The sequence below is a fragment of the Ursus arctos genome, unplaced genomic scaffold (genome assembly GCF_023065955.2).
Source record: "Ursus arctos isolate Adak ecotype North America unplaced genomic scaffold, UrsArc2.0 scaffold_8, whole genome shotgun sequence".
Taxonomy (NCBI): domain Eukaryota; kingdom Metazoa; phylum Chordata; class Mammalia; order Carnivora; family Ursidae; genus Ursus; species Ursus arctos.
In genome coordinates, this window is record NW_026623100.1 from 27,414,973 (window position 1) to 27,436,661 (window position 21,689).

At 42.9% G+C, this 21,689-nt stretch overlaps 1 long non-coding RNA gene across 6 annotated transcripts in view; it reads right to left on the reverse strand.

The window, feature by feature from the left end:
- The window catches only part of LOC113245328 (uncharacterized), a 123,289-nt gene that overhangs the window by 90,478 nt on the left and 11,122 nt on the right, over positions 1-21,689 (reverse strand). For 4 of the 6 annotated variants that reach the window (XR_008958164.1, XR_008958162.1, XR_003312661.4 and 1 more), the window contains exons 3-4: positions 1,879-1,935; positions 1,079-1,203 (exon numbers count right to left, since the gene is read on the reverse strand). This is a non-coding gene — a long non-coding RNA (uncharacterized LOC113245328). Of the gene's footprint in view, positions 1-1,078; positions 1,204-1,878; positions 1,936-3,346; positions 3,469-21,689 lie in introns of all 6 variants that reach the window. The other 2 variants (XR_008958163.1, XR_007190777.2) reach the window with 1 other exon arrangement.

Consider the following 21,689-nt stretch of genomic DNA (forward strand, 5'->3'; position numbering starts at 1 on the left):
CGGTACTTTGTAAGCACAGGACTTCTAGGTCCTTGACTGCTTTACGACACAGCAGTTTAATGAGACTGGCGTCACAGGGCTTCAGCAAACCCGGACCTTTGCAACCTCAGTGCGCACAGGCCATGCAGGCTTTTGCAACTGACAGATCTAAGGAGGTGCACCCAACATGGAGATCAGACACTTAAAACATGCAGAGCTCCAGGGAAAAAATTCTTTAGGCATTAGTGGTTGGGAAAATTTCATGCTGCTCCTACCATATTTCTTAGCCAGGAACAGCCTAAAGGAAGCTATTTCACATGAGACTTCCTGTAAAGGGAGCTAGGTACCACTGGCACGAGAGCTGTGGTTCTTTTTTTTTTTTTTAATATATTTTTTTATTTATTTATGTGACAGAGAGACAGCCCGCGAGAGAGGGAACACAGCAAGGGGAGTGGGAGAGGAAGAAGCAGGCTCCCAGCGGAGGAGCCCGATGTGGGACTCGATCCCGGAACGCCGGGATCACGCCCTGAGCCGAAGGCAGACGCTTAACGACTGCGCTACCCAGGCGCCCCGAGAGCTGTGGTTCTTGAACTCTAACATTCCTCAGACTCGCTAGCGAGTTTGTTTATTTTCCTCTCCTGGGCTCCCGCCCCCTGATTCGTAGGTCTGGGGCAAGGCCTTTGGATGAGCATTTCTAACAAGCTCCCAGGCGGTGCCCGTGCTGCTGAGGACCACTGAGAACACTGGGTTAGAACGTACTAGTCGTGCGCTTCTAGCTTTAGGTGCATTAAATCAACTACCTCAAATGCTCTTCCTCTTTGCTACGTTGACCTGAACCCAGTTTTAGGGCCAAGCAGTGACCTGTGGTGGAATTAACCTCCTGGTTCCTTAAGGCTTACCTACAGACGCCTAGAATCCCCCTTAAGCCCCCCCTAGTGGATCACAAATCCTCTAGATTTTGTTACCTAAGCCTCGCCATGGCTTTGATCAGAGATTTAAATAAGGGCCTTATTTGATGGCCAGCAGGCCATCTTTTGGGGCATTAATGAAAAATATTAATAAATCAAAGGCTCAGAAAGAATAGTAAAAGGCGGGGTACCTGGGTGGCTCAGTCAGTTAAGCATCTGTCTTCGGCTCAGGTCATGATCCTGGGGTCCTGGGGTTCCCTGTTCAGTGGGGGAGTCTGCTTGTCCCTCTCCCACTCCCCCTGCTTGTGCTCTCTCTCTGTCAAATAAATAAATACAAAAAAAAAAAAGAATAGTAAAAGGCCTGTGCCAGGAACATACTGTCTCCAGGAATCAAGGAGGAGCTGGCTTGGTTTAGAAACCAAACTCTAGTAAGGCTCTTCTGAACTCTTCTCTCAACTGGGCCCTGACTTCTGGGCTTCCATGTTCATCTCTACATTGTCCAATTTTAGCAAGAATCCTGCTGACTTGGTTTAACCAGAACCCCACCTCCCCTTGATCTCTGATCAGGTTCCTCATCCTCCAGCACCCCCAGGTGATGTCTGGTCTCCCTGGGCTGCCTTCAGCAAGAATCCTGTGAGGTAGCCTTAGCCAGAACACCCCCCTTACTCCTGATGCTTCCTCTGAGTGATTTTCCATCCATGGCCCCCCTCCCCACTCTTTGGCTATACATTCCCATTTGCCCATGCTGTATTCTGAGTTGAGCCCAGTCTCCGCTTCTGCAAAACCCCATTGCAGTGGTTCCTACCCCTGAATAAAGTCTGCCTTACCATTCATTCTCTAACAAGACTTACGAATACTTTATTCTTTAACAAAACTTTGATCCTGAAGTCAGAATGAGAGCAGTCGGAGAGAGAAAGATAAATACAGGAGTCAGGATGAAAATGGAGCAGGTGGTCAGCTGGGGAAGCCCGAGGTTCAGCCACAGACATACCTTGGTTGTTTCCAGCCAGTGTCTATTCTGATCATCCAGCACCGGGCCTTACCAGCACTGCCATGTGGAAAGAAGGATTTCCGTAAGAGACAGGTTTTGATCATGGACGTCAGGCTAGTCCAATATGAAAGGCGAAATGAGATATGCTTGGACCTAACTGCTCTTAAAGAAGATGTTAAACACCTTTTTGTTTGTTTTGGTTATTACTAGACCAGAAAGGTTGACTAGGATCCAGGAAAACTCTCATAGAGGGAGGTGAAATTTCAGAGAACAGACTGGAGTAATCTAGAACCCGCCACCCCCAGCCAGGGAGTACAGTTCTAGGAAGCTCTTGAGAAGTGTGCTCTTAAAAGGTCAGATAAGGAGTCAACAATAAGTTTAATTGGGGAATCACCCTTTAAAGATCGGGACAGTTACAACAGGTAGTCGCAACTATGGCCAGATTTGAGGGGGGAGGGGGGAGGTCTGGGAAGATGAGCACAGAATACTTCTGGCATTCCTAGTGAGCTTTGAGGTGGCTCAGTTATGACGGGAGACAACACAGGCCTGGCGTGTGCCCTGAGGGAACCTACCCGGGAAAATTCTGGAGGAGGGCTTTCAAGAAAGGCAAAGGAAGATGAAATGAGCTGCATGCAAACCAGGCAGGACAGTGGTAGAGAGAGTCCAGGCCTACGTGAGATACTGGTCCAGGACGCTAGCGCCATCCACGAAAGAACACCCACCCAAGAGGAGAGATAAAGGAGGACAAGACCCGTGTCGACAACCGTATTTCTAGCAGACCCAAAACTTCATCACTCCACATTGTTCGCTGGGGTGGACCCCACAAGGCAGAGTCTAAGGAGTAGATCAGGAAAGCAAACGTCTTGACTCAAAAGCAAAGGGAAGGAAAGAGTAAAACACTAATCGATACAGCAAAAACAGTGCTTGCCGACATGATGAAGAAGGAAATGATCAACTTAAGAAGCAAGTTACGATGTTAAAAATGGGGCTGAGTTTTCCTAAAAAGAGGCGTGGAACGACAGGCACACAGATCAGAGACACATCCCACTTTGCAGAAAAAGACAGGACAGTCTCCACCACCTACGGCACATCTCGAACACCCAAGAGAAGGGCAGTGCTCTGTGGCCCAGTGCACGGCAGAGGGGTCTGTGCTCCGTAGCCCAAAGAGCCTCAGAGCCACCACCGCAGACAAACATGGGCCGGCTGCCGTTCTCGGTTCTGGCACAGCCTGGACAAAGACCTCACGGAGCATATACTCGCCAGCAGCTTTGGCTGAGAAATCTGCTATGACCGGTTCTCCAGATTAAATAAGTGAGGAAAGTGCTTTAGGAGGCGGGTATCACAGGCCTAGGACCTTCCGGGCAAGAGGCCATAGCTCCTAGGGACTCGGAAAAGCTGATAAGCATTCAGGGATTTTGCAAGGCACAGCTTTGGTTAGCTTGAAATCTTCCACGGTGGGAGTACTTACACCGAGGAAATTGGCAAATGCTATAAATCGGGGTCTCTCTCGCTCTCTTTGTCCCCCACAGGGCGCCCACTCATCAGCACACCATCGCAAGGGCTGCTCACAAGAAGAAATGTGGCCGAGTCCTGGTTTTGACAGAGACACGGGGGAAATAAAAATTAGGGGTTTTTAAATATACAGAATGGGGAAGAAAGGAAGAAGTTCTAGTAAATCCTGAAGCATCATTAAAAATTTCTAAATTTTTCAAGAGGGTGGGAAGGTTTCAATTTCCAGATATGATATGGTACACGTAGGCCACAATTAACCTCTGGATGAAAGACTCCCGACACCAAAAGGTTCACAGGTCAAGCAAGCACTACAGCAAACTGCCATGGAGACTCAGAGGCATTCAGACAAGGCTGATAGCAACAAGATTTTCTCTTTCCTGTTTTCTCAGTCTTCCTTCCCTCAGAGACTGCTAGGCCTCTGCCTAGGTTTCCAGCCGGCGCCGCTACTACGTATGTGTTCTGTGGACCTTATTTGTATTGAAGTCGATACTCATCATGATTTTGGCTGCCCATCACCTGCCGCCTCTTCCCCCTCCTTAAGGGTCTTGGTGGGAGGCAGAGTCTATCTCCTTTAATAGAAGCAGAAAATGCCATTTACTCACTTTCCAGCTTCCCTTGCAGCCACATGACAAGGATGCAGCCACGTGACCAAGGCTCAGTCTTGGTCACACTCACCCAGAGTGTGAGACACACTCATCCAGACACTCACCCAGTGAGACACTAGACACACTCACCCAGAGCTCTGAATCCCGAGTCAGTGATGTACAGACACGGGCCTGGCGGAGAATTCTCCATGCAGGTGGGTGCCCAGCTCAGCTGCAGGCAACCGTGTCTTCGTGGGGTCAGTTCACAGGGCACACTACTTAAAGCCAGGTTTTCCAATCGTCCCTGCAATTCCCCCAACTCTCCGAAGAACTATCAATAAATTCCTTCTCTGCTTAAATCAGGGAGAGTCCGTTACTACAGCTCACAACTGAGAATCAGGACGGATACACCTGGTCTAAATGCTACAGGGCCCAGCAGATGGGCTCATGTTAAGTTTCTCAGGTGTAGGGCTGGTGCTGGAGTAATTGGCTAAGTCCTGTTAACCCTTTGGGTTCCAACATGGAACATATAAGAGACGTTGGCTGCAACCACGGAGGGGACCCCTCTCTTCCCAGGCACTGAGTTCAGTGAGGCTGAACAGGACGAGTTTGTGTAAGACTAGCTGTGCGCTTCCGTGTCTGGGGTCTTCATCTTACAAGAGCATGGAGATTCGGTCTGGGAGCTTTCATTCCTCCGTGGGGATGTGATGCTGTATTTCAGAACATCGAAATACCACCACGGGGGGCGGGGGGGAGAGAAACTGCCAGTTAAACTTTAACACAACGCTTGTCACTTAAAACGTTCATCTTAGACTTACTTAACAAGCTCCTTTAGACTTACTGAGACATACATTTTTACCATATGTTGTTCTTGTGCATACATAAAAAGGAAAATATGAGCAAAATAACTTCATGTATTCTTAGAAGCTCTTTATATTCAGAACCCAAATATTCTGGATCATGTTTGTTTTCAGAGTTGGAAAAGAGCTTTTAGTGAATATCATTTTGCTTTTCTCTTAAAGGTTCACACAAGTCTAGAACATACTCTGCACGCAGATCTTTTTACATGAATACCTCCATTTTACAGTGTTCCCCCTTCTCACATTTCTTCCAAGCTTTTGGTTTTGAAATAATTTTGGACTCACAATAACCTGCAGAAATAGCACAAAGGTTCCTGTGTATCTACTACCTCGCTTCCCCTAAGGTTTCGAATCGCTTTTTAAAAATTGAGATATCATGCACATACCATAAAATTCACCCTTTGAAAGTATACAATTCAGTGGTTTTTAATATACTCACCGTCACCACTATGTATTACAGAACACCTCCATCACCCCCAAAAGAAACCCTGCACCCATTAGCTGTCATTCCCCAGCCCACTGCCCCCACTCTCCTCCACAACCACTAATTCACCTTCTGTCTCTATGGCTGAGCCACTTTTTAAATCAGAGTGGCCTGTGTGATCTCAGACAGTGTCACCTTCTATGTCATCAAGAGCGCTGGTGATGGAGCGTTTTACAGAAGTGCTCTGCTCTGTCTGCTGGGTCTTCCTCTAAGCTGCTGAGACCCATTCATCCAGTTTTGATGCACATAGCAGGCAATGACACCACCATTGTAACAGCTGCCTGGGGAATGAGATTGTCATTTGACTCTCCATTTTAGAGAGGTTAAAATGTGAAAAAAAAAGTTTACCTCTTAGTATTGATGAAACACTGTAATGGAAGGTTACATGGGACATTTCAATTTAATTGGTGTTGCATCCCTGTCAAACATCATATTGTCATATGTTTATATTGTCATCTGATCCCATTGTATAGCTTCTGGTAAACCAGTTGGACAAAACAACTGAGCAAATATGAGATAGGAATGAGGATAGTGATCCTCTTTTCACCCTAGGGTGCAGTGGGCATTTAATTAAAGAACTGTTCTGCTCCCATTTCACAGCCTTCTTGGAGTAAAGGCTAAACTACCCACTGATGGTTGAAGAAGGGACCCAAAGGAGCATTGGATGGTAGGGTGCCAGTGTAGAGGTGGGAGCCACACAACAGCTTTCCAATCCTCACCTCAGGGAAGTTGTCTGCCACACCTGAACCACCGAGTGACACCTCTTGTCCTCTCTCCAGTCCTTACTAACAACATGCTGGTGATTTTCTGATTGGGCATTCCCCACCCTTTTCTGCTCTGCTCTGTGCCTGGGCAGGCTGACCACTATGGACTGCATTCCATGGTCAGTATAGTCCCCTAGTTTCCTGGGGGTCTGGCCAACAGGAGTGAGTTCAGATGGTGGGATGGGCAAGTAAGCAGGTGTTTATCTTCCCCCGCAGCCTACCCTCACCCTGGGGGCAGTCAGGGCCAGTTTTGGCACTGGCTCCTTTCCTCTGCCACATTCCTATTGGGCAGCACCTAGGCCTTGGCTAGAGCTCTCACTGAGTTCTGGTAAGAGCTCCCTTCTCTGATCCTCACTACAACTTCCCTGTATGGAGTTCCTGGATGCTTCTACATCCTTCGTTGGTACCCTTAACCTTGCCCATGCCTCTGTAAATAATCCCTTTGCTATATTTCCCTCAATTACCTCTTTGAGTATACCATGTGTTTCCTGCTGAAACACTCAGTCCTTGCCCCAGGAGGAGTGACTCCCACACAGCTTAGTGCCTCTCCTCTTCTCTGTCTGGATCTGTGCCTCCTGCAGCAGGCACCCAGTCCTCTCTCCCACATGGCACAATTTTGCTGGGCCAGGCTCTGTTTCTGCAACAGGGAAGTCTGCAGTTGGAGGCCAATAGGTTTAAATTCAGTGGAAATATATTTAAAAACCCAGTTTTGTCTACTAATCAAAGCTGTATTCTACAACCCAGTTTAACCAATTAAAAAGCTGAGATTTTTAAAAATAATAAAAAATTAAAAAGTTGAGACTTTGTTCCCTAAGAACTATTTCTCTGTTCCTCTGAATTCAGAAGATAGGGGGCATTATTCATGGGTCCCCTTAAATCCCACAACCACTCTCAAATTTATATCTCCAGTTTCAGCTCCATATAGAAAGCTGTATTGTTTAGCAAGCTGCTCAGAATAAACATACCCATGCCAAACTCTTGATCTTCCTCTTTCTACAGCAAACTTCTTCCAATGTTCCCTATCTCATTCTATCGTACCACTCTCCACCCAGTTGCTGGAAACCTGAAAGTCATTCTTGACACCTTCTTCTTCACCCTTAAATATACAAATTTTCAAACACTATAGATCCCCCACTATAGAGTTATAGGAACAGATCATTAATCCACCCATCCTCTTTCCATCTGCTACAACCTTGGTATAAGCCACCATTAACTCTTGCCTGGACCATAATAATGGTTTTTTTAAAAAGTCTTAAGGTGTAAACACAATACAAGAGACAAATTTGCCCACTTTCTAGAATCTCAGATGTATCATGAAGCTTCCAGGAAGTTCAAAACAGCTAAGAAACATTCATTCTAGTATGGAATGAAGTCTAGTCATTTTTCTAACAGTAAGTGACATATTTTTATTTTTACCTTTATTTTTTAAGTAGGCTCTACACCCAACGTGGGGCTCAAACTTATGACCTTGCAGTCAGGAGCTGCATGCTTCATTGACAGAGGCAGCCAGGCATCCCAAGTGACATATTTTTTTTTTTTTTTAGATTTTATTTATTTATTTAACAGAGACAGCCAGCAAGAGAGGGAACACAAACAGGGGGAGTGGGAGAGGAAGAAGCAGGCTCCCAGCGGAGGAGCCTGATGTGGGGCTCGATCCCAGAATGCTGGGATCACTCCCTGAGCCGAAGGCAGATGCTCAACGACTGTGCCACCCAGGTGCCCCCAAGTGACATATTTTTAAATGAAAGCACCTAACTAGTATCTAAGGAACTTAAAACAATAAAAAATAACTGTCCAAGTGTTTAGAGCTGTGGGAACCATGACAGGTGATGCTCTGTGCTCCAGGTTTGCAAATGCTCCCTAGGTTGAGAACTGAGCCAGATCTGGTGGTCATCAATAACATCATTATTCTTGAAGGTACATAATAAGGAAGACAACTTTGACCCCAGGATCCTTCAGGGCTCTCTACCTAAGTCCGTTGCTATTGTGGGCTGAACTGTGTACCCCAAAAAGATATGTTCAAGTCCAGTACCAGCAAATATGCTCTTATCTGGAAATAGCGTCATTGCAAATGTATTTAGTTAAATGAGGGCATACTGAATTAGGGTATGGCTGGTATCCCTCTAGGAAGAGGAGAAGAAACACAGACACAGATAGAGAGGGAAGGTGGCTACAAGAAGACAGAGGCAGGGATTGGAGTGATACTGTCATAAGCCAAGAACACGTAGGGCTACCAGATGCTGGAAGAGGCAAGGAAGTATTCTCCCCCAGAGCCTCTGGAGGGAGCATGGCTCTGCCACATTGATTTCAGATTTCTGGCCTCTAGAACTATGAGATAATACATTTCTGTTGTTTTAAGCTACCCAGTCTGTGGTACTTTGTTACAGAAGCCATGGGAAACTAATAAACCAGCCTTTAGGAATATAGTCCTTAAGGGGCGCCTGGGTGGTGCAGTCGTTAAGCATCTGCCTTCGGCCCAGGGTGTGATCCCTGTGTTCTGGGATCAAGCCCCACATCAGGCTCCCTGCTCCGCTAGGAGCCTGCTTCTTCCTCTCCCACTCTCCCTGCTTGTGTTCCCTCTCTCGCTGGCTGTCTCTCTCTGTCAAATAAATAAATAAAATCTTAAAAAAAAAAAAAAAAAAAGGAATATAGTCCTTAAGAGCAGCAATTGGCAAACTATGGTCCATTGGCCAAATCCAGCTCACTGCCTGTTTTTACACAGCTCATGAGTTAAGAACTCTTTTTTCTTCAGAAGAACATCTGCAGTCAATTTGAGGATAGAGAATATTAACTTTGAACCTCAGTTAAGTGAAATGTTATCGCTGAAAAAAGAATTCAGTTTTTGTCATCAATAGGCCTGTATTACAAAAATAATTATAGTCAATTACTATTATGTTATTTTTTTAAAAAAGATTTATTTATTTTGGGGGGAAAGGGTCAGAGGGAGAAGGAGAGAGGGAGAGAATCTCAAGCAGACTCCCGCCCTAGGAAGCACCTAATCAATTTTCCGTCTCTGTGGATCTGTTTTTCTAGACATTTTATATACATGTCCCATGTTACTTTTCTATACTTGCTTGCATTGATCTTAATTTTTATTTCATTTTCTTTCAATACTTTAAAACAAGAACAAGGGGCACCTGGGTGGCACAGCGGTTAAGCGTCTGCCTTAGGCTCAGGGCGTGATCCTGGCATTCTGGGATTGAGCCCCACGTCGGGCTCCTCTGCTTAGGGCCTGCTTCTTCCTCTCCCACTCCCCCTGCTTGTGTTCCCTCTCTCGCTGGCTGTCTGGACTCTCTCTCTGTCAAATAAATAAATAAAATATTAAAAAATAATAATAATAAAACAAGAACAAGAACTAATACTAGAAGCGTGAGCCATAGGAGGCTTTGACTTCTCTGACATAAATCTTTCCTATCCTGAAATTTAGCCCACAGTTGTGGCCCCACTGGCTATATGTCCTATGTGGACTAAAAATGTCATGGACTTTCCCTCACAGAAATGTTCTGTGACTAAACATCCTGATATCAGGAAACTGGGCCCCAGTGAACAGGCATGCTGAGCATCCTGGCTCGTAGCTCTTTGAGGAGCTGAGTTGACAAGGCAGGAATCAGCCCAAATATCTGTCACAGTTTGCTGGTAAAACAGTCCCCTCCTCTCCTCACCCGCAGTTTTGCCTGCCATGGTTTCAGTTACCCATGGTCAACCGAGGTCTGGAAGCAGATGATCCTTCCTCTGACCTATTGTCAGAAGGAAAAATAGTAGCCTAACACTAAGTTACAACGCCTCACGATTTCCACATCATCTCATCCCGTAGGCATTTTACCATCTCACGTCATCACAAGAAGAGGAAGGGTGAGTACAGCACACAAGCTATTTTGAGAGAGAGAGAGAGCACATTCACATAACTTTTATTACTGTACATTGTTAAAATTGTTCTATTTCATTATTCATTATTGCTGTTAATGTCTTACTGTGCCTAACTTATAAATTAAGCTCTAGCATAGGGGTGTATGTACAGGAAAGAATATAGTGTACACACGGTTCGGTACTAGCCATGGTTTCAGGCATCCCCTGGCAGTCATAGGACATAGCCCCACAGATAACCACAGATAAGGGGGGCACTACTATAATACGAATCTCTGAAACAGGAATAAAAAGTGGTGAAAAGAAAATTACTTACACAAATTGCCCTTGAGAAGTACGGCATAATCTTAAACATGTCACATTAACTAAAACGTAGTTCTTTCAGAATTGAGATTTTTAAAGAATCTTACTTGGTCTCACCGATTATTTGTTTTTGTTATTGGTAACAGATCCTTTGACAGGAAACCAACACTTTACTTTGCTTGTCATGGTAATTAGCTCTACCGAAGTCTAATGGGCCCTTGGGTTCTTTCCATACTTTAAATAAAGAGCCATAGCATTTAAATCAACTCATCTATTGTTCTGGTTATCTATGGTTGCATAACAAACCACCCCAAAGCTCACTGGCTTAAAACAATCATCATTTTATTATCTCTCAAGGTTTCTGTGGGTCAGGCATCCAGGAAGAGTTCCACTAGCTGGTCTGCCTTAGGATCTCTCCTGCACTTGCAGGAGCTAAAAGAATGGGCATTGGTAGGGCGAGGGATGCCTGGGCACCTCTCTTTCACCATGTAAGGGGGGCTCTCCATGTGGTCTGTCTGCATGGGTTAGCTTGTGCTTCCTTACTGGATGGTGACCTCAGGGTGGTAATGCTTCTTACACAGTGGCTCATGGCTCTTGTTGGGGTCCAACAAGCCTGGTGGAATCTGCACCATCTTTTTTGGGGGGAGGGGCAGAGGAAGAGGGAGAGAGAAACTTTTTTTAAAGTTTTTATTTTTTTTAAGATTTTATTTTTTAAATCTATCTATCTACCTATCTATCACACAGAGAGAGAGAGAGAGCGCGCGCAAGCACAGAGAGAGAAGCAGATTCCCCAATGAGCAAGGAGCCCGATGCAGGACTGGATCCCAGGAGCCTGGGATCATGATCTGAGCTGAAGGGAGACGCTTAACCAACTGAGCCACCCAGGCGTCCTGAGAGAGAGAGACAGACAGAATCTTAAGCAGGGTATGGAATCCAGCACTGGGCTTGATATCACAACTCTGAGATCATGACCTGAGCTGAAATCAAGAGTCCGAAGTTTAACTGACTGAGCCACCCACATGCCCCTGAACCACCTTTTATGACCTTGCCTGGAAAGTCATGTAATGTCACTTCTGCCATAATTCACTGGTTAACCACTCATTAAGATTTTGCTCAGATTCAAAGCAAGGGGCCACAGTATCCACCTCCTCTTGGGAGAAGGGTCAAGGAATTTGCAGAAAGGTTTTCAACTGCCATTATCTATGCAGAAGACATTCTTTGGTTTATATAATAATTAACTCCAGTGAAACACATTATTTCTCTCTTCCTTTTACTTCCTTGTGTTTTCTTCTCTCTTTCATGATCCCCTTAAAATGTTTACAAATTAAAGATTTCAGCTTTAAATGTTTTTCTTGGGTCTTACGTGTTCTGCAGATAGATTAATTTTTATGCCAGGCTCAAATATTTCCGGCTGCTCTGTTCTATTCTGCTTACTTCCTGTTTGGTTGACTTTTATTTCCTGTACTCTTTGTCAAAGGGCTTTGTCGAAGTTGTAAACTTCCATTTTGGCCTAGACACTGTGTTCTATTTCTGAATCTGCTAGTGGTCTTAAGCAACAGTATGCATACAGTAACTATAATACAGGAAGTGAAAATTAAAGTACTATCTTAACTTAATATTGATAGAATTAAATGCCCACCTGAAAGAAATACATATTTTAGTGGGGACCATTTTCCAAGATCTCATACCTCAAAGAGTTGGTTCACCTTCTCAGTAGTGAACTGAAACTGCTCTTGGCCATTGGCTGCACTATGGAGGATCCAGCCCCAAAGATCTTATTCCCAAGTAATCACAAGCCTAGCTATAATTCTCTTTTAGGGATAATTCTATATTTCTTAAATCATTCTGGGCTACAAACAGGAGCCTCAACTCAACTGGCTGAAACCATATGGGAATATTTATTATCTCATATAACAAGGAGTCTGAGGTGAGATGATTCCAACTCAGTAGTTAACCATGTCATCGCAAACTCAGATTCCTCCTAAATCTTTCTGCTCTAACATCTTTAGCATGTTGCTTTTATTTTTAATTCATGGTCTTAAAATGGCTTTTCTAGTTTACTTGTCACATGCAGACACAGCAAAGTCCAGTGAATTCCTGGGTCTCTCTTTTCATTAATGAAAAAAATGTATTCCAGAATCTCCCCAGCAAATTTCCCCTCCCGTATCAGTCAGAATTGTATCATTTGCCAATTTCTCAACCAGTCTTTGGCTCAAGATGGGATTATCGTGACTGGGTTAAAAACGAAGTTGGCATTAGTAGCAGGGTAGATTAGCCAAACAAAATCAAGGCTCTGTTAAAAAGGGGGAAGAGGGGAAAGAATGATAGACAGGGGGCCTTTTAATATTTGGAAATATTGTAATACAAAGGCAGACATTCCCCTCCCCTGGAGCTCCTAGATCATTGAATGGCACCACAATTAATACAGTTGCTCAAAGCAGAAACCTGGCAGTTCTACTTACCTACCTCCCCAAACATCTATTTTCCAAAGCCACTGCCTCAAATCAAGCACTTACCTTCTCTCCCCACCATTATTACAACTATTTTCCCTAACAATCACCTGCCTCTAGCCTTGCACTTCCCTTAATCCATCTTCCATGTTGCTGAGCGGGTGAGCTTTTTCTCCCGCATTACCACGGTGTTCTCACTGGAGCTCAAACGCTAAAAATGAAGTTAGATGCCACTTTCACTCTCTACTTCCTCCAACATGAGTTCATTTATATGGTGAAATCTGTTTTGTGGCAGCAGAAATATGAAAGTGTTCTGGTATAAGGAGGTTCAAGAGACAGATGGGAAAGGAAGGCCAGTAGAGGAGACGGGATGCATCTGTCACTATCATCAGCCTGCAGATGATTTAGAGTCACAGCAGAGGAGGGGGTTAGAGCCAAAAGATAAAGGAATCACATTCATGGCAGATTCTGTGAGACTTTGGGTATAAGCTGTCCTATTTGAGGCCTAGGTGACAAAGTGTGATACTGTGTTGGAGAGAAGGGGAGGTCTTCTGGGCTCAGGAAAGCAGGAAAAAAGACTCCATGCTCTATTGTCTCCTGTCCCTCTTATTTCAGCTCTAATTATCCTATATTGAAATGGCAGGTCTGTGTCCCCACTAACTGGAAGGTCTTTGGTGCTGAGACGTAATTTCTCCTCTGTATTCCAAGGGCCTAGCACGGTGTTTGGCATTATATATACAGAAGCCAACAAGAACCACTTAGAGAAATGATGTGACCTACATCATTTAACGTTTAAGGCAAAAAATGTATTCAAAACGTACCCAGTAGTATTAAAGTATAATTTTATGATTTATAATATTGATCTATCATTTTTAATAACTAAATATAGATAAATGTGTATATGTTTGTTACAAAAATGAAAAAGTTCCATCTAGAAAATCCAAAATTAGGTTTATTACATTTTGAACCTCATTAGAGTTTTTGATAGTTGGCTGCAAATATTAGTTGAAATATTTGGAATAATTAAATTATTAGATGAAAGTTATGCTTGTCTTCAATCTCAGTTGCTAGATCACAAATATAAGCCTTTTGGGGCACCTGGGTGGCTCAGTTGGTTAAACGGCTGCCTTCAGCTCAGGTCATGATCTCAAGGTCCTGGGATCGAGCCCCATATCAGGCTCCCTACTCAGTGGGGAGTCTGCTTCTCACTCTCCCTCTGCTGCTCTCTTGCTTGCACTCTCTCTCTCAAATAAATAAATAAAATCTTTAAAAAAACAAAAACAAATATAAGCCTTTCTTATGCTGCACTTAGAAAGTTCAACTTTCAGATCATAATTTCCTATTTTTCCAACTTTCCCACTCCATGGTCATACAAAATCTGGCTTTTATCCTCATTAAGACCTATAAACTTTAGAACAATTTCCAGTTTCCTAGGACAGCTATTCTCTAGACAACTTCCTTCCTTTTTTTTTTTTTTTAAAGATTTTATTTATTTGACAGAGAGAGAGCGAGAGAGTGAGCACACAAGAAGGGGGAGCAGGAGAGGGAGAAGCAGGCTCCCCACGGAGCAGGGAGCCCGATGTGGGGCTCCATGTGGGATTCAATCCCAGGACCCTGGGACCAGGACCCGAGACAAAGGCAGATGCTTAACCCACTGAGCCACCCAGGCGCCCCACCAACTTCCTTCCTTAAACAGGTTAGTATAAAAACTATGTAGCAAACAAACAAACAAATGAATAAAAAACCCAAACACACACACACATAAAATGATAGCAACACAGGAAAATATGAATAGTGTAATATTTTTTTTAAAAGTCTACCAAATTTTATGTATGTATAGTATTCATGACTGTAGCTATATAAAAAAATTTTTTAAAGACTTTATTTATTTGACAGAGAGAGACAGCCAGCGAGAGAGGGAACACAAGCAGGGAGAGTGGGAGAGGAAGAAGCAGGCTCCCAGCAGAGAAGCCTGATGCGGGGCTCGATCCCAGAACGCTGGGATCACACCCTGAGCCGAAGGCAGATGCTTAATGACTGAGCCACCCAGGCGCCCCAGCTATATAAAATTTTTTTAAAAGTTATGTGAGGATATTCTGCCAACCATTACCCTTGGATATTTTTTGCACGGGGCTGGGGGTGAAAGTATTTTAATTGAGTCTCATTTTCTGTGCTTTAATTTTTTGCTATGATCAAGCAATAGCAGAAGAAATACATCAAATCTTGCATATAAAAAAGCTCTGGAAGGGAGCAATGCACACATTTTCACACTTGCACATTGGTGTCCTTTGTATTAGTGAGGTAGAATTACGGGTCATTTTTTTCTCCAATCTTTCTTTAGGATGTTTTAGATGTATATTTTTGATGCTGCAATCTTTTTAAAATATTTATTTCTGTATTTGAGAGAGAAAGGTGGGGGGAGGGAGAAAGGGAGACAGGAAGAGTGAGAATCTTAAGCAGACTCCCCATTGACTGAGGAGCCCCACACCGGGCTCAATCTCATGACCCTGAGATCATGACCTGAGCTGAAACAGAGTTGGATGCTTAATGGACTGAGCCACCCAGGCACCCCTTGATGTTGTAATTTTAAAATAAAAATTTTTAGCAAAAATTAAGGACTTTGAATATTATTAAAGAATTTGTTGGCTTGCTTTTATCATATTAAGTCCATGATTTTGGTATTTGTCTTACTATAATCACTATATGCCCCTCTGCAGGCATAATTACTTACCTTTTTGGGTTCAGAGAGTTGAATCTTGTACAATATATATATTATATAATATATATATTATATATATAACTATATATATAAACCTATATATATAAAATATATATTTATATATATAAACCTATATATATTATATATATAAACCTATATATATATAGAGAGAGAGAGAGTATCTAATGCCCAGTGGTGATACATTGTTACTCATATCACTACTGCAGTGATTCAATGTATAAGAACGTATATTTCATTAGATACTTACTGAGCATGGGGCACCTGGGTGGCTCAGTTGGTTAAGCATTCAACTCTTGGTTTTGGCTCAGGTCCTGATTTCAGGGTCATGGGGCTGAGCCCTGTGTGGAACTCCACTCTTGGTGTCAGAGTCTGCTTGAGATTCTCTGCCTCTGCCCCCTCACCCTCACCCAGCTCGTACACTCTTTCTCTCAAATAGATAAATAAAATCTTATAAAAAATGATATTTACTGAGCATCTACAATACTCAGAGCACTGTGCTAAATTTTGGAGGGAACAAATGGTGAATAAGACACGGTCAATGCCTTTAATAAAACATGTTAAAGGACTTATTTTTACTTTTCCCACAGAGATGGTCAATTAAGAACCGCTGGGGAAAAAATGAGAGTCTTGAAAGATATAGAGCCTATGAATGTTAAGTACTCTATACGTTAGCATTTTTCTTAGTGAGATTATGGCTGCTAGTTAGCTAACAAATACTTTTATGTTGCTTTATGTCTTAAATCACATTTGGAAATGCAATGTGGCAGGGGGGAAAAGATTCAAACCAAGAATTTGGAGGTCTAGTTTCAAATCTCAACTCAGCAACTAACTAGCTGCATGAACATGCACAAAGTACTTAAGTTTTCTGTGCCTCAATTTCTTTAAGGTTCCTTCCAACCTTAATATTTAACTATCCTCTGTTGAGACATATCAGAAATACCATATGACTTCAATGATGGCTTTATTAGCAGTTCTGAAAAATGCCAATTCTAAATCTGTGCAAGTAATTATTGAATCTCGTGTTTGTGAAACATCGGGTATTACTACTGTTACAGAAACCAAGTTAGTATGCTGTGTCATACTTCTAGGCAGCGTGATACATGCAAAGCCAGCATATATAATACTACACGCCCAGACAACATAAACACAGAGATTACAGAGAGAGGCATTTGAAAAATGAGTGTTTTATGATTGCTTTTTAGAGTTTTCATGTACTAAGATTTCATTTCTCTGGGTGTTCACAAGCCTTATGTTTCAGTTCCTTAAATGAAAATAGGTGAGTGGGCAGGTTTCTCAGAGCTACAGTCCCTCCTTTAGGGACTGTCCCTTGCCCCTAAAGTTTGCTTTAGAAATGGTGGTACATGGACTCATGTTGGACAGGAGGGACCATAGGCGATATTGGTGATGGCAGGATCTGGGTCTTCTGCCACATTCTAAGCTATTTATAATTTTTAAAAGTTAATCTACATATTTCCATTTTCCTGCCAGGAATTCCTGTTGTATCAGCACTTTTCCAGATTAGAAATTTGGGACTTTTCTTTGCCTCCTGGTTCTCCTTGATTCCGTATAACTAGCTGGTCACCAAGGCCTATAACTTCTCTTTGTAATGTCTCTTAATTGTTTTCCTTCCTCTTCATTTTTCCTTCATTTCCACATTCAATATCCTGGTCTGTTTCAGGCTCACGCTTTTTCACGGCAATAACCTCTTCATAGAGGCTTTATGCTACCAGTCTCATTTCCTTCATCATAGCTTTAAATTAAGGTTTAAGAACTCAGAATTTTCAGGGCACCTAGCTGGCTCAGTTGGTGGAGCATGCGACTCTTGATCTTGGGGTTGTGAGTTCAAGGCCCATGCTGGATGTAGAGTTTACTTAAAAAACAAACAAAAACAACAAAAAAACCAGAAACAAAACCTTGCAATTTTCTCCACTGTCTACAAGATAAAACTAAACCACTCCTCCCAGCATTTCTAATCCTTCCACTACCAAATTTTACACTTATTTCCCTGTTTTCTCAAAATATATTCATATTAGTTAATGTTATGCTAGCTGCTATAACAAAGAGACCCAAGTGGCTCAGAAAAGACAGAAATTCATTTCTTAATTTATTGTCTGAGTTCCAGGCTGCTCCATGCAGTCACACGGATTCCCTCCATTTTGTTTCTCAATCATAACCTCCCGGACATTGTCCTCAATAATAGAGCTGAATATGGATCACAGGACATCTTTTTAGCCTTTGAAAAAGCAAAAAAAAAAAAAAAAAAAAAAACCAGGCTCACTATCTGAAAGTCTCTGCCTAGGGACGGGCAAGCACATATCACCTGTACTCAAGGGAAGTTGGGCGATACAGCACAGCTGAGCAATCATATGCCGAGCTACAGCTAATACAGAAAAAGAAGGGAAGTCAGCTAGCGTTGTGTGCCACGCGCCCTCTGCTTCTATTGTCCTGGTCTCGCCAACACTCAGTTTTTTTCTCTTTCTCTCCTTCTCTTCTCTCCACTTACCCAAATAATATCTCCCCTGTATAAGTATTATCTCCTGCCAAGAGTACTGCAGCCATATAAAAGAATGCTTCAGTAAACTGAAAAAAGTGGAAATGGTTCTAGGGCTCTTCAAAACTGATTTGTACATCCTAATCCTTGCCCTTTATGAGGTGTTTTCCCCCGACTTTTGTCTTTTACAACTTCTTAAGTTCATGGAAGTGGATTTCAGAGATCATAAATAATGCTCACTGAGTAATAAGTCAACAGGGGAGGAGTGGGGACAGGAAGAGGGCAGCTGGTTTGCCAACAGCACGGGTAAAATCCACTCCTAATGGCTGAGTCCAACTACTGCAACTCTCTGTCCTGACTTGAAAGTACTCTAATTGGGACTAGAGTGTAGTCCTTTTTTAAAAAAATATATTTTATTTTTAAGTCATCTCTACACCCAATGTGGGGCTCAAACTCCCAACCCTGAGATCAAGAGTCATATGCTCCACCGACTGAGCCAGCCATGCACCCCGAGTGTAGTCTTGATAAGGCTTAATTTCTTGTAAAATAACTGCTGCCTACATTGATGCAAAATATATCTACATAAACTGTGCCACAGAGGGAAGGTAACACAGATTGAAGGGGTTTCAAAGAGAAGCAATTTGGCAATGTTCATCCAGAATTATTTGAGGGAGAGACATTGAATCTGATGAACAGGATCATTGTGGTTATTATTAGTGTCATTATTTAAAGATTTTATTTCTTTGTCAAAGAGAGAGAGTGTGTGTATACAAGCAGGGGGAGCAGCAGGCAGAGGAAGAAGCAGGCTCCCCACTGAGCAAGAAGCCCACTGTGGGACTTGATCCCAGGATCCTGGGATCATGACCTGAGCCAAAGGCAGACACTTAACTGACTGAGCCACCCAGGCTTCCCACCCCCAAGTGATTCTTATGACTACGAAAATTTAAGAACCACTATTTCAAACCACTTGGGATACTTTGGAAAACTGTGACCAAGTTGTTGTCAAAATGATTTGGGGGCACGGTGGGCATTTACTGTGGGTGGGATTAGAGATGCTACATGCCTTCAAAGGAGAGTCTGGCATAGCCAAAAGTTGGCCCTTATCCTTATGCTTTCCCAGTGTCTCACCTGATACTCACATGCATGTAGGTGAAAAATCTATTATAAGCTTGGAACACAATTCCATTTTACATATAAGCACAAAATATTTTTCACGTGGTTTTCATATACACTGAATTCCCCCAGGAATGCAACTACTGTGTAAATCAAAAGATTGTTTAATTAGAAAACTTTCTGAAAGTTGTAAAATCGCAACTCTGATAGCTCACCAATACAAAACATCAGCATCAGGCTGCATGTGCAGCCTCACATTCGCTGTGATGCTGATACATAGGCACGCACATTTGAAAGCCTCATTACGTCTTTTATTTTTTTTATTTTTTTAAAAATATTTTATTTATTTATTTGTCAGAGAGAGAGAGAGAGAGAACACAAGCAGGGGGAGCAGCAGGCAGAGGGAGAGGGAGGCTCCCTGCTGAGCAAGGAGGCCAATGGGGGACTTGATACCAGGACCCTGGGATCATGACCTGAGCCGAAGGCAGACAGTTAAGCAACTAAGCCACCCAGGCGCCCCTCTCATTAAGTCTTAATGTAGTCAAACCCAAGTGTGTAAAGAAAAACTCAATTCTGGGGGCACCTAAGTGGCTCAGTCGGTTAAGCAACAGGCTCTTGATTTCAGCTCAGGTCATGATCTCAGCGTTGTTGGATCAAGCCCCACATAGGGCTCCATGCTCAGCACGGAGTCTGCTTGTCCCTTTCCCTCTGCTCGTCCTCCTGCTTACTCTCTCAAATAAATAAGATCTTAAAAAAAGAAAAAGAAAAACTCAGTTTTCTTCCTTTACTCTCATACCACCATCAAACCCACAACTTCTGATACCAGATGTGTGGGATTTTTTTACACACCAAACAATTCTGTGTTACACCAGCTAGATGTCTTACAATTTAACTCAATTCTGACACTATCTACCCGGAGAAAGCATCAGATCCCACAGATTTAAGGGCTCAGTCCCACAAGACTGGCCCCATTTCAGACGCCAACTACAAGTAGTAGGTCCCCCAGTTACCTATAACCTCTGTCTGACTTGGCTACATACCAGAAGTTCCCATATCTCCTCCCCCTTGGATTCAATTGTCTGCTAGAACAGCTCACAGAACTCGAGGAAACATTTACTTACGTTTACCAGTTTATTATATAATAAAGGATGTGATAAAGGACACAGATGAACAGCCAGATGCACAGATACACAGAGCAAGGTACGTGGGAAGGGAGGAGAGCTTCCAAGCCCTCTCCAGGCAAGCTACTCTGCTGGAGCCGCCACGTGTTCACCAACCTGGAAGCTCTCTGAACTCCATCATATTGGGATTCTTATGGAGGCTACATCACACAGCATGATCAATTATCAACTCCGTTTCCAGCCCCTCTTCCCTCTTTGGAGAATAGGTGGGGCTGAATATTCCAAGCTTCTAATTGCAGCTTGGTCTTTTTGGTGACCATCCAGGAGCCAACCAGGAGCTCACACAGAGCTGCGTCATTAGAACAATTGCTAGACAATTGATAGACATTGCTATCACTCAGGAAATTCCAAGGGATTTAAGGAGCTCTGTGCCAGGAACTGGGGGCAGAAACCTAAATATACATATTTCCCATTATTCACACCAAACATTTACACACTGAAGTATTATTTTTTTTATAAATGGCTTTTTAGTTCTCCTTGATATTGCTGTTAGAGCAATGTTTTATTTGTTTGAAAAGATACATGTGAGGTAGATTTTATCTATAAATATCACTTCAGGATAGTAAAGGGGATGTTACAAATATAAGTTATAAAACAGTGGACACTGATCCGATAAGGTGAAGAATCACTGTCCTTGATACTAAAGAACAGGCCTTAAGCACATAGAATCTTTTTTTTAATGATGCAGCAATCAAGAAGTTATCTCTCTCAAGGAACAAACAAATCTGATTCGTAAATGGATGTTTTGTGGTTCTATGAGCCCAGAAGAATATGAAAGAGAGTGAGAGATAAAAAATGAAATTGCTTTTTAAGAAAAAGGATGCCTGTTATCAAACTGAATAGATATGTTTATAGCAAAGTCTCACAATAAAATCAACCATTGTGGCCCCCCCCATAGGCTCAGAAGAGCTATCCAAATGCAAGGTGTACGCTACACCACACACTAAAGATCACACATGGTGGGACGTTTAATAACCCAAGCAGGCTCAAAGAACAAAGGTATTGATCTCTAATCGGGATAACTCATTCAGCAAACGTTGAACATCTGCTCTATATACCAGCCACCAGGAATAAGAGAGTCCCTGCTTTCAAGGATTTTATATTTTAGTCAGAGAACCAGGCACATGACCAGAAAAACTATAGTTTGGTGTGATAAGCAGGACGATAGGTAATATGCTGTTTCTTATGTTGCACAGATGTTAGAAGAGGTTGAGAAGATGTGACCACCAGTTGACCCTCAAGCTCGGCAATCACAGGCTCTTTACCCTTTTCCCTGTCCTTGGAATACAGATTCTAGTCACCATTCCCACACAAGGAGCTATTTCAAGGATGTGGCCATAAAAGAGTAATGTGTTGTGTCTGGACTTTGTAAGTGACTGAACCCCATTAAGATCTCAATATAAACTTTTAAGAATCTGCAAGTGGTCGTGGAGATCTACTTGTTGTGCAGCTGCCCAAGACAAAC